A 13,689-nucleotide genomic window follows, 5' to 3' on the forward strand; every position below is an offset into this window, starting at 1 on the left:
TACAGTGTCCCTTCCAGCAGCTCTAGATGACTATGTCCTAACCTCTTATCCTATCTTAATTCTTCATAGAGGCTTTTCTACTCTAATGGCTTAAGGGGAGGGAAAAGATAGAATTTACCAGAAATATTCTGGTTTAATATTTATTTAACTGGTTTAATATTCTGGTTTAATATTTATTTGTGTTTGTCACTTCACTTTTATGTTCATCTACTTGTTTATCCTCACAACAAACCTTGATTAAAGTCTTGTCCAAGGTCTCACAGTTAGTTGTTGTTGGACTCTGGATCAACTGACATCTTCCAATTCTTTTTCTTCTAGCTGGTTCCCAATATTACCAAACAAAAGCTTCCTGCAAAAACAGTGGTTTTTAGGATCTCATGCTCTGACAAAAGGTGTGTGTGTTTCATGTTGCAACTGGGAAATGGTCAGTTTTTGAAAATGCCAAGCCAGCTTACTTTAGCTAGTATTTGGGATGTCTCAAATTCTGCAGCCTGGAACTCTGTGGCAGGGCCCCAGATACAAACGCTGTTTTTATTTTTATACAAAGTACTAAGAGAAAATAGAAAATTCTTTTCTCTGTACTCAGCATGAATGACCCAGGAGACTAACTCTATAGGATTCATAGCTGTCAGAAAAATGGTACAAAATGCCTTTCTTTCCAGCACAAGCTCTCACATTAGATGTGCTGTGGAGTAACTGCCACAGTCAGCAGTGATATTGTTTTACGAGGTTCAGCCAAAGTCAACAGGCTTTTATTCCCAGAATATCTTAGCCCAAAGATATAGCATCCTTTTTGAGACATAGCCTTAGAAACTTGATGGCTTGACTGCTTGCCTGCAGCTGCTGATCTCTGAAGAAATCAACTTTTCAGCAACAGCAGGAATGAGCTAGTCCAATAGGTTTAAACTATGGCCCCTTCAGCAAAGTGCCATGAGGAATTTATGATCCCCTATTAGTAATCCTTTGATTTATGAAAAATCACAAGTCGGACAGTTGTAAGCCCTATTGTATTTAATATGTAAACATATTCTGTGAAAAACATCTCCCCTTACTATTTAAAACTGACATTGCAATCTGTGTGTATTTGTAAATCCACACTATATCAGTTCACTCTCAATTACAGGCCATGTTATCACAGTCTGCTTTCTTCCTTGAGGATGATTATTTATTACTCTTCTTTCATAGCCTGCTCCTGATGGGCACTAAGGGCTCATAATAAATAAGTGTGGCTCACAGCTGAAAGATTCTGATTTGCATATCCTTGGCTTTATGGCCATAGAATTTGTTTTCTCTGTCTCCAACTCCTCATCTAATAGACTACACAATAACTACACTTGGCTCGAAGCAAGATACAATATTAGCACAGGATTAGCGGGAAGCCCCCTCCCTTGAGGTTCACGCATACTTTGGAAGTATGTTGATGGGCTTCCGTAGCTTCCTCTGAAACTCACACATGTGCTTTTGTGCAGCTTTTCCAGAACACTTAGCTTCTATCAATTTTCAAAAGTTTTGGATACAAGGTACAGAACATTCTGTGGGCCTGAGAACTTCCTTGAGAGGCTTTACATGAGTCTTTACAATGTTTCTTCTACCCTCTGAATGGTGACAACTGATCTTGGAATAGTTTTATTACACATGGTTTATTTTCCAAGTGTGTCCAGGAAAATAGAGTGGTCATGGCATAGACATTTCTCAATGCCACCAAATAATCTTCATTCTAGAGTCTTTTTGAGACACATATATTGATATTTCAGTAAAGAATGACTAGTCACATGGGAATCCTTTATTTTATGCATGATTGTTCTGTGAACCCACAACTTCTCTTATAAAGGAAAATAAATAAATAAAAAAGAATGACTAGTCACAGAACGTGATAGCCAGTAATCTCTCCAAAATCTTAGGGATTGCTTTATACATGCTTTAAACATGAATCCACATTTTCCCAACAGTGGGATTTCTCTCTATTGGTCATGGCCTCCCTAAGGTCATCAGTTTAACATAACTCAAATTCAGTTTTCAGAATCTTGATATTTTACCAACAATGCTGCCAGTTAGCCAAAGCAAAAGAAGTAAGTATTCACCATTACAAACTTGATTAAGCCTCTACTACATGGAAAAAAATTCCAACAATTTCTTCCAGTTCAACATACTTCTCACAGCCTCATAAGAATCCTAGGAACATTTATTATGGGATACAAAGAAAGGAATTGACATATACAAGCCTTGCTCCCTATTTGAAGATTTTTTGTCCTTAGGAGCCTCATCCAACATTTCTAAAGGTTCCAAGAACTGACCATCATTTAAAATCCTCCTGCAGGAACACGTTTTCCAAATTCCTGATGCTAGATATACTGCTCTGGTCCAGAAGTATCCTCCATGAAGACAAGCAGGATTATCTAGACCTGTGCTGTTCAGTATAGTAGGGTATGTGAAATGCAGCTAGTTTGAATTGAGATGTGTTATGAGTATAAATTAGACACCATTTTGAAGACTGGATATGAAAAAAATAAATAAAATATTTTATACAATTTTGTATTAATTCCTTAATGAAATGATAATCATTTTGATATATTAGGTTAAAAAGTATATTATTAAGATCAATTTCACCTGTTTCTTTTGACTTTTTTTAATGTCTCACTGTTTATTTCTATCAGATAGTGCTGACTGCCAAGGTCAAGATCCTAAAGAGCAAGTAAGAGAAGGCAAACACGTCAAGCTCTGTCTAGAAACTATACCCCTCATCAGCACCAAAAGGAGACATTAAAACAAGCCAGGATAAAGGAATATGAAGGATGCCACCACAAACGCAGGGTATGAGAAAGCAAGGTAGAAGAGGAAGATAAACTAAACCAGTGAAATGCAAGGAAGGAAAGGGAAATCCCTTCTTAAACCAAAAGCCCGAGCAATCAGAATGTGATAAACTACATAAGTACTAGAATAAAACATAAATGAATTCTTTTAAAACCTGAGTACATAAGTTTTTTTTTTTTAATTATAACACAAAATCCAGATATAAATACATAAGCAAGGTCAAAAAAACAAGTGACAAATTATAAGAAAATATTTGCAACATACATGACAGGCAAGTGACTAATGTCACTAATATTTATATATAAGGAAATATAAAATTAAGAAAAAGGCCACAATTCTAGGGAAAAATAGGAAACAGACTGAAATAAATAAATATATATGTGCATATATATATATATATATGTATACAAACACACACATATAATGCCCCTGAAGCATATGAAAAGTTTTCAGATTCATTCATAGTAGGATAAATACAAGTTAAAGCTACACTACAATACTATTTCTCACTAGAAGATTGGCTAAATTTCAAAATCTTGACAACTGTCTCTGCTATCAAAGAGTGGAGAAACAGCATTTCCCATTCCTTGCTGGATGGGACTACAATGTACAAAAAATATAGTCTCTATGCAAGGGAACTTGTCCAGATCTTACAAAACCCCTTTTGCATTTCACCCTGGACTCTTAATTATTCTGTTTAATCTGGCCAGTAGGAACTTGATCAAGTATGCTCCTGTATCGTCTAAATAAGTCTCCATAACTTTTGGAACACTTTCTTACTTTCTGTCACAACAAGATTTTAAGGTTATCACATACCTTCCCTGCTCCATGTCTGACATTTATTTCTAGGATATATTGGTACATTAAGTTGAAAAGAGCACACTGCCTCCTGCTAGGAGCTTTTAATAAGTAGACTCACTGCTTGAAGATTATAATGTATGAGTATAATACTTATATGGGAAGAACGCTTGCCTGAGTGTATCTTTCTGTATAGTTTTGCTTGTTTGACTCATGTTAATGATCAACATATTAGAAAATTAAATTAGATCAACGAGAGTAGGGGGGAGACCCTAAAACTGTGTGTAAATGGACCCAACAGAATTTCAAAAGAATAAACACACTGAAGTTTAAGGAAGATCTAATCTGGGTAACTTTTAAATTATGCACTTTGACTTTTTACCCTTATGTAAAAGGGTGAAAAAGGAAAGAGCTGCAAACAAATATTGAACTCTTCTTCATGGGTTTGTGTGTTGGAGTGTAGGAATAATAATTTTGAAACTATTTTGTATATATGGTGGAACTGAGTAAATAAATAAATATATTGATGTGTTGGAAGCCAAATTATCACTTCAGAAAAGAGCTACAACATGGGATCAGGCAGCCAAAACCCTAGAGGATTCATGATCCCGTGTGTGTGTGTGTGTGTGTGTGTGTGTGTGTGTGTGTGTGTGTGGTGTGTTCTCTGAAAGGGCCTAAAGCAAAGAGCAGACGCAGGGTCCAGAAACAGGCTTCTAAGTACTATTCCTAACTTTAATCAGCACTCCTTGAAGAAATGGCTGATTACAAAGTGGGGGCAGGAAGGTACAAATTAGGCATGGAATATCTTATTTGTGCCACAAATTAAGACAGTGATCAAAAAGTGAGAAGAGTATGTGAAAAAGGCACAGGACCAAGCCTGAGGAGGCTCTTTGATCATCAAAATGATCACAATAAAGTTATAAACATTATAGAAAATAAGAATCAATGATCTCCAACTTATGATATTATAAATGTATAGTATATATACTGTATTATACGTATAATGAGAGCAAGAGCAAGATTATAGCTAGATCGTATATATCTTTATAAGATAGGTAGGTAGGTAGTTATAGATAGATAGATAGATAGATAGATAGATAGATAGATAGATAGATAGATAGATAGATAGAATGAATGGACTGACCGATGGACAGACAGGCAGGCAAATAGACGTGGGTTACCTTAGAATTTCAATTATACAAGGAATGATGGCATCATAAAATCATTATTTGCAACTGCCATAGTGAAACTGACTTAGATCATCATCATCAACAGGTGGTGTGGCCAGCTTTGATAACAGAATAGTATATAATCTCAAAATATATCTGCACAAATTGTTTATTTCTTACAGAAGGCAGCTATTATGAAGTGTAGAAACCAGACAACACCTTAAAGTGCTGAAGTTCCCATCACCAGTGAGGTGAACATAAGCTCCATGAGCTTCTGGCTGTGATATGCTGAGTGGGATATGAATTCATTCACCCAGTATTTCAGCCAAACGTGGATAAACCATCAAATCATGAGGAAATGTCACAGATTACCAAATGAAGGACACTATTTTATTGAATTCTTCATATATATCTAAAGCATGAGAGACAAAGAAAAGCTAATGAATTGTTCCAATTTAAATGATATTAAAGAAACATGACACCTAAATGCAATATATGGTCCTGGACTAGACTCTGGACTGGAAAAAATGCTATAAAAAACATAATCGAGATAACTGACAAAATTAGAATACGGACTATAGATCAGATTAAAGTACTGTATCAGAATTAAATTTTCTGACTTTGATAATTGTGCTACAAATATCTAAGAGAAAATTCTTGTTCTTATGAAGTATACCCTGAGGTATGATGGGGTAAAATGGCATAATTCATGATAACTACTCTCGAATAGTTCTGAAAATGATAACAGTCTGAATTTATAGAGGGAGAATAAAACAAATGTGGCAAAAATATTTTAAATAGTGAAATTGGCTATAGAGTATACAGGAGTTCTTTGTACTATTCTTGCAATTTAAATAATCTTTAAAATTAGTTCAAAATAAGTAGTAGTAGTTGTTGTTTTTAATCACTTAACTAGGCTTCCCAGAAAATAGAGGCAAACTATTTTCTCAGAGAGAATCCAGGATCAGGCAAGATCCCCAAAATAAATGACTGTGGAAACTATGCAGGCAGGGAGAGAGGAGTTGATTTGGGAGATTCCCATCACCGCATCTGAAACAGGCCCTGCACAGATTCCTTAGGGTGCCGAGGAGGAGGCAGCTGCTAAACTGAAAGGGACACAGGTCTCAGACAAAGAATTGGTCATCTCAGCTGGCACCTAATTGGCCAGATCCCCACCTCTTCCACCACTGCCACAACCTGACCACCCCTGGTATCGTAGCCTCCTTGCTGCTATGACAAATACCACACAATGGGTTGGCTTAAACAGCAGGAATTTATCAGTTTCAGGGTCTAGAAGGCTTGCTTCGCCTCAGGACTGATAGTGTTTGGACACGACAGTGATCCTTGGAGTTTCTTTGCATGACATGTTGATGTCCCTTCTCTTCTGGGTTTGTTGACTTCCAGTCCGCAGTTCCTGCCCCTGGCTCTCTCTTGCTATGTCAGAATTTCCTCTGCTCACAAAGGACTCCAATAATCTGGAATAAGACTCACCCTCATACAGTTGGGCCACACCTTAACTAAAATTTACACCTTTGAAAACCCTTTTACAAGGGCTTCCCATACACAGGAATGTAGAAATGAGGGTACATACTTCACATTCTATGCCTGGCAAAACATAAATCACTTGAAACCCAGATCTACTGAGGCTAAAGTCTACTGTATTATCCAAATGGGGCCTCAATGAAGTTGAATATTCAAAAAAATTTTAAGAAAATTCCTGAGGATTGTAGACTTGATGTATTTTTTACATTTAATAAGTAGTATTTCCCTCCAAAGTTGCTGTTCTAAAAATATATTTTTTAGTACTCTGAATGACCTTCCCTTGATACATGCAGCATTGAACAATTTCTCCCTATACAGGGGGGCAGTATGTGCTGAAATTAGGTCTAATTTCAGGATGAAACTTTAAAAAATCAATGTATTTCAAAGCATCTCCATCATAATAACAATTAAAAAAATATTCCATTCACATTTACCACCCATTCATTTGATGCATAGAAGAGGTACAAGAAAACATTCCACAGCCAGCCAAGTCCTATTGGCTGAAGTTCTCATTCCTACAATCCAATCATGTAATGTGTAATATGCTGCCTCCTATGAATGGAATTTCTATTTTCTCTGCCTCCTAAAATGATCTGGAAGCCAAGAAATTACCTGAGATGATGTAAAACAATCATTCTGCCAGAATCTTGCAGTAATTATGCCTTCCTATTTTCAGCTTTTCTACCTGTTCTGCTTTTCCCTCAAGAAGCTCAGTGATTGACAGATGGCAAGCAGTTCTTCTACTTTGCTTTTCAGGCTTCAGGGATGTTCATGGGATGCCTGGAGGGGACACCCTGAAAGTGGTTTAATATGTCTCTCAGGACCAATGCTTCGTCAGCACTCACAAGTAGGTTGTTATCACTGCCTAGGTTACAAATTGCCAATTGTCCAATCTTGGTAAAAAGTTTATGCTTCCAAACTACAACCAATCTGATTATAATAGCATCAACTTTTCTGAGTGCTTTATAGCTTAGCACATCATTTTTATGCATAAGCTCATTTCATCCTCACAATTTAGTGTCCTCATTAAAAAAGAAATTGGGCAAAACCTATGACTGGTAACTAGTAGAAATGAAACTCAAACCCTGACCTTCTTATGCCCTCTCTAGTACTATTCCACCAAACATAAATTTAAACACATGGGATGTGAGCTGGGAAAGTCATAACCAGTTTGACAAAAAGAGGTCCCTATGCAAACTGGAGCTCCTGCTATGACCTCCCCTACTTCTGTGGCTTGGGAACATTGGCTGCCTGCTGACCCAGGAGGGGCAGGGAGAACAGTGTTCCTGACATCTGTTTTGGGAAGCCTGTGCTCCACCTAGACACAGCTGCTTAATTACCTCAGGGTAGGAAAGCCTCTAACATGACTCTGGTGGTGCCTCTCAATTCTTGGACAATGCATTTGCACTAGCCCAACAGAATTCACCTCGCATATAACTTTATTAGATTTTACACAGTAATGTTCCCTTCATGATGGAAAACACATGACACTGCATAGTAAAAATAAGACCATGGGCTATGCTAAGGAGTCCACGAAACCTTCCCTGTTTATCAGCTATGCGAACTTTTTAAATTAATCTAATTGACCTTCAGTTTCCTCATAAATAGCATAGTGTAAGAATGCCTTCTTTGTAGAATTGTTGAGAAAATTAGGTGGGAGAAAGCTTGGCATATAAAAGAAAATGAACATTAATTTCTTTTCTCCCTAGTAGTTTTAAGCAAGTTTGAGGTAAGTTCCTCATCCTTTGAGACATTTAATAATTATACGTATTTAATTAAGCAGCATCTTAAATTTGAAAGTTGATAAAGTAGCGTTGGCTAATGGGTTATTTTTGTCACTGCTACTATTTCTTGTGACATTCCTGTGTTCAATGCAAGTTAGAAAGAACAATGCAGTTTTTTTCCTTACCTTTACTTGACATTAAGAGATTTTATGTTTATTGTTCTAATATGATGCAGATTTCAGTGGTGAGCCAAGTTTGTTGATGATTCTTTTAAATGCTCTTAGTTTTTAGAACAACATGCTGCCTGTCAGATTTCCAGGACTGCTGTAACAATGCACCACCAACTAGGTGTCTTAAAGCCACAGAAATGTCCTCTTACACAGTTCTGAAAGTTAGAAGACTGAAATCCAAGTGTTGCCAGGGCCAGGCTCCCTCTGAAGCCTGTAGGAGAGAATCCATCCTTGCCTGTTCCACCTTCCGGTATTTGCTGACAATCTTTCAGGTTTCCTGACTTGTGGTGCATCTGTCTCCATCTTCACATAACCTTCCCTTGGTCTGTGTGTATCCAGTTTTCCCCTTCTTATAATGACTCTGCTCATATTGGATTAGGAACCACCTTAATCCAAATTGACCTCATCTTAACTAATCATATCTTTCAAGATCCTATTTCCAAATAGGTTGCATTGTGAGGGCAAGGGTTAGGATGGGAAATATTTGGGGAGCACACAGTTCAACCCGTAATACTCCCTTTGTATTATCAATGTTGAAATGCTCATCATTTACTTGATAGCATCTTCTTCTTTATCCTTTCTTAGATCTTGATTAAAATCAGAATGAAAATATTCTTTTTTTTTTTATGAAGGCATTACAATTTATAAGGGAAAGGTATGAAGAGAGCTCATTTTTAAAAAGCAATGGAAGAGGAACTTGTGGTTTAGTTTTCATGCTTCAGGGAAGTCAGAGCCAGGGTTAAACCTTTGAAGATAGGTTTAGCACATTAAAGGAGTTTCCCTTCCTCATTTAATGGAATATAACTACATTCTTCACAGATTATTTTAACATGATGTTTTATGATATTTTAAAATCTTAAATCAGTTTTAATTAAATCACACAAAATTTCCATTTTCCTTCTTTGCCCCATAAAAATATCCTAGGATCCCCGTCCTACCACAGATACTCATGTGGATATGTGCTCTGAGACTGTACTTCATTATTTTTGAAGTCTTGCCAGGTAGAAGGAAATGAAACAGTTATTTTTTAAAAGCAAGCATTTGCTTCTGGGAAGTAAGAGTGAAAATTAGATTTTCTAGGGTTGGGCATAGTATTTTTGGGGGGAAGGATGTAGCTATCTTCATCATTGAGAAGTTAGTCAAGCAAGCATGAATTAATCCAAATACATATAGTTCTGACCAGAATGGAAGTATTCTGAGTAATGATGTAAAATTATAGAAAAACCATTGAGGCTTTGGATGGATTTCTGAAGAAACGTATTTGTACATTAAGGTATTTTCAGATTTCAGTTTCTGTTCATGAGGACAGGATAGAAAAGTAAAGAGAAAATGAAAGGAAGGAGCCACTATGAGTAGTAACAATCCCAGCAACCTGGTGACAGAGAGGGAGCAGGAAGCTTGGCCATTAGACTTCAGGAATGTATGATGCCTGTGGCAATTTTATATTATTTATGAATTTGAAAAAGAGACATTGATTATGTTTCTAAACTAGTCTGTTCCTCTGGGCAAGATACCCTTTGACTGTATTAGATTCAACTGAGATAACTTTGATTAAATTATGTTAAGGTTAGGGCTTTGATTCTACCATATCACGAAGGCAAGTCAGTTTGAGTCCCTGCCACCTTTGTGGACTATAAAAACAGACATTCAGTCAAGGAGACACATAGAAGAAGGCACATGGAAGCAGATAAGAGAGAAAAGAGAGAGAGCTCTATAGACATGGAAGAGAATCCTGCAACTCTGGGAAGAGAGAGGAGCCATTCACATGATAGTTTACAGCTGACCTTGTGAAGAGACCAGAGCAGCTGAGCCCAGAAAGAAATGTGTCCTGGGAAGATAGATGAGCCGTATGCCAGCCTACAGCTGAGATTAGAAGAAGCTGGGACCACAGAGCTTTAAAAGAAAAGACGTCTGAACCCTCATAGACGTCACCCACCATCTTGCTCCAACACATAGCAACAGACTTTGATGAGGAAGTAACCTTGAGTTGGACTCTTTAGGGGCCTTGTAACTGTTAGCTTTCAACTCAAATAAATGCCCTTTATGAAATCCAATAGATTGCAGGTACTTTGCATCAGCACCCCTTTGGCTGACTAATACAACGACCAACAGCCAATTCTCATATTAATCGTTTAATGAAGTCTCTCATGCTATTCCTAAATTTTTGTTCAATCTGCCTTGGCCTAACACTGATGTGACATTGTTTTCTGAAGCAAATTAAGATTCTTTTGAAAAGGAAGAAAAGATAATAGACATTGGGTAGTATTTTAGTTTGTTAAGCTGCCGATAGATGCCATAAAATAGATGGCTTTTAAAAGTGGGAATTTATTAAGTTACAAACTTAGAGTTCTGAGACTGTGAAAATGTCCAAACGGAGGCAATCATCAAGATGATGCTTTCTTCCTGAAAACACGCTGCCAGTGACCCTAGACTCCTCTGTCACATGGCAAGGCACACAGTACATATGTTGGTTTCTCCCTTTTCTTCCAGGTTTCATAGATTTCAGCTTGTTTCCATGGCTCTTTTTGTATGAATTTCATTCTTACACAAAGGATTCCAGTATGAGGTTGAAGACCCACCTTGAATGAAGTGGGTCCATCTAAACTTAAGATCCTGCTTACAATGGGTCGACACCCGCAGGAATGGATTAACTTTTAAGAAAAAAATACTTTATTCTAGAGTCTATATAGAATCAAACCACTGCAGGTAGGTAATCTCTCTTTCTGACTTTTGTCTATATTCCCCAGCATGGTGGAATGAAAAAAGAAGACCTGAGAGAATTGGAGCAAAGAGAATAGATATTCCCTCCAAGGAGCTAGCAAGACCTCAGATTTCCCCTAGGCCCATAAAGGTAAAAGCAGAGCTATTAGAGTGGGCTGGCCCTGCAAGCTTCCCTGTTCCACAGCCCAGGCCAGCACAGAGCTTCTTAATGTCTCCCATGGGAGGGGGGGCAGATTGGCTGCATTTCTAAAAGCCTCATCCCCATTACACACCATTTCTCCAGAGTCAAGGTTACTGCCTTCCGTGACTTAGCACCAACTCTAGTCACAGCCTATGTTCAATCTAGTTCAGAAAGCGCAGTGCAGTTTCTAAGGACCCCTGTTACTCACCATCTGCAGCAGACTCAGGTCTCAGAAACAAATTCAGGTGTGTAAGAAACCTTTCTTCTTCTTTTTTTTAATAACACAAACTCCATTCTGCCAGAAAGGATAAACTTAATTGCAGTCAATGCATGTACGCTCTTTTCCTCAGGTTAGTTGCCATAATCCCTCAAGGAGATGTACAATTACACGAGTATTTACATGAAGATGTGCTAAGTGCTTTAATTAGGGCAATCAAAGGGCTAAGCAAGAACGTACCATGAGAACCTGACCTGTCCTTAGTTCAGGAAGGCTCATACTGACCACTAGATTTTTTAAAATTTAATCTCCAATATTCCTTTCATCTATAAATATAGGAAGCTATGACCTGACAACATCAGTGCAGGAAAATTTTAGAAATTTGGAACAAATTATTTTTCTTTCTCTGATTGAACAGCTTTTCTCAGGTGGTGTGCGCTACTTAAAGGGGAGTCTCACTCTAAATGGGGTTCTGCTGCAGTGTGTTTCCAGATTCTGATTTAGGCCTTGGCTTATAAATTGGTTTTTTACCAGCACCGTCCCGATAATGTCTTATATTTATTTGGTGCTTTTTTGTTCTCAATATCTGTGATCTCACTCTGTTTACACGAAAACAATTTGAAAGTGACAAAGAAAATACTTTTACTCCATTTTACAGTTTTATGAAATGCAGCAAACATTGACTGATGAAGCAATTTACCCAAGGTCAAAAAAAAAGTTTATTCTCATTTTCTGACAAAGTCAAAGAACTAGGGAAATATATGAAGGTGATATAATATAGCAGTTAAAGAGCAAGCATCCTGGAAACAGCTCTGCCATTTACCAGCTGTACAACCTTGGCCAAGTTACTTAACCTCTCTGTTTTCAGTTTCTCCCTCTGTGAAATGAGGAAAATCATAGTACCTTCCTCTTGGGGGTTTGTTATTAGGATTAAAGTTACATTTGTAGAAGAGTGCCAGGCATAAAGTGCTATATTGGCATTTTCTATTTATGGTTATTTTGCATTGAAGATAGCAGAGTTCCCTTACTTTACTTTTTTCATTTATCTTCCCTCTAGAAGTTTGTTAGAAAATGGTTGGTTATAAATTGTCTGATTTATTTTGTGGCCCAGCCCTTTCCAGATTCTAAAGAATAATTTACTCTCTTAAGGTATCTTTTACAGTATAATATACAAATATGCAGGGGAGAAAGAAACACAGGACACCTTCTCATACATTGGGCTGCCTAGTATCTAGTATCGTGCACAATAGGAAAGCTACCCAGGTGACAGCCAGGGCCAGGGCCCCCGACAGTAGGTTCCTACGCATCTGCCCTACGTCTTCCGTCACTCTCACCGCTTCAACTTCAGGTTCGCCAGTCTGAGCTGCTTTACTCTCCCCTGGGTGTCACGTTCCAAATCCCAATCGGAATCTTCAGTCACTCTCCAATACAGAGCACTTGACAGCAGGTTTCTCACACTAGACATCCTCGCACTTCATTTTATCGTGCCTGCCCCATGGCAGGCTGAGTCCCTGGTCTAAGTCACCCTGGCCAAGCAGGTCAGGTCATAAAGCTGAGCATATTTAGAGTAATGGACCCCTCCTACTGTGCTTTTTATCAGAAGAAAGCCATGTAGCTGGCAGGCACCTTGAGATGTTGGTCCCAGGTCCTCTTATTAAAAGTTGTGGTTTTCTTCCCAACTATTTGCCAATCCGGTTCAATTCAGTAGCTCATTGGGTCACAATATCAGCCACTAGGAAACTACTATTTTGAAAGATCTCAGTTGGTCTGGAGATGAAACATACTGTCAACAAAGAAGAGGCTTACAGGTGGAGAGCAATACTGGAAGATTCGCCTTCTGTTAAGAATCCTGGACTGAGCTTATGTCCTGCCTTGAAAGGCAGCTTACAGATGTTACAGCATATCACTTCCATATTACAGACTGAAGAATACCCATAAAAAATTGTTTGAAGGGAAAAGAGGTCTTTTCTTTCTGGGGTTAGAAACTCTATTATTGTAAGAGGTTGAGAAATATAGATGACTTAGTTGCCTTTTATTGCTTCAAAAATTTGAACATTTTTCAACATGCTGGGGTGATTAAACATAAAGGTAAATCTTGAAAGAAAAAGAAAGTTGCTAGTTTTTAACAGATTCTGAGCTATGTGTGCTAAAATATTAAGCTACTTTGCTGCATATTTGGGGAACTAATTTTACAAAACTATTATGCATGATACCACTATGAGCTTGGAAATCTGGTCCAAGAACATACAAATCAGGAAAGTTTAGATTTTCTAATGATGGCCCTTTGTGGTACCAA

At 37.7% G+C, this 13,689-nt stretch overlaps 1 pseudogene; it reads right to left on the bottom strand.

Moving 5' to 3' along the window:
- LOC101446644 (ADP-ribosylation factor 4-like) overlaps positions 1 to 12,858 on the bottom strand; it is a 62,138-nt pseudogene extending 49,280 nt beyond the window's left edge.
- Positions 12,859 to 13,689: the final 831 nt, after the last annotated feature.

This window comes from Dasypus novemcinctus, chromosome 13 (genome assembly GCF_030445035.2).
Source record: "Dasypus novemcinctus isolate mDasNov1 chromosome 13, mDasNov1.1.hap2, whole genome shotgun sequence".
In the NCBI taxonomy this organism is placed as follows: domain Eukaryota; kingdom Metazoa; phylum Chordata; class Mammalia; order Cingulata; family Dasypodidae; genus Dasypus; species Dasypus novemcinctus.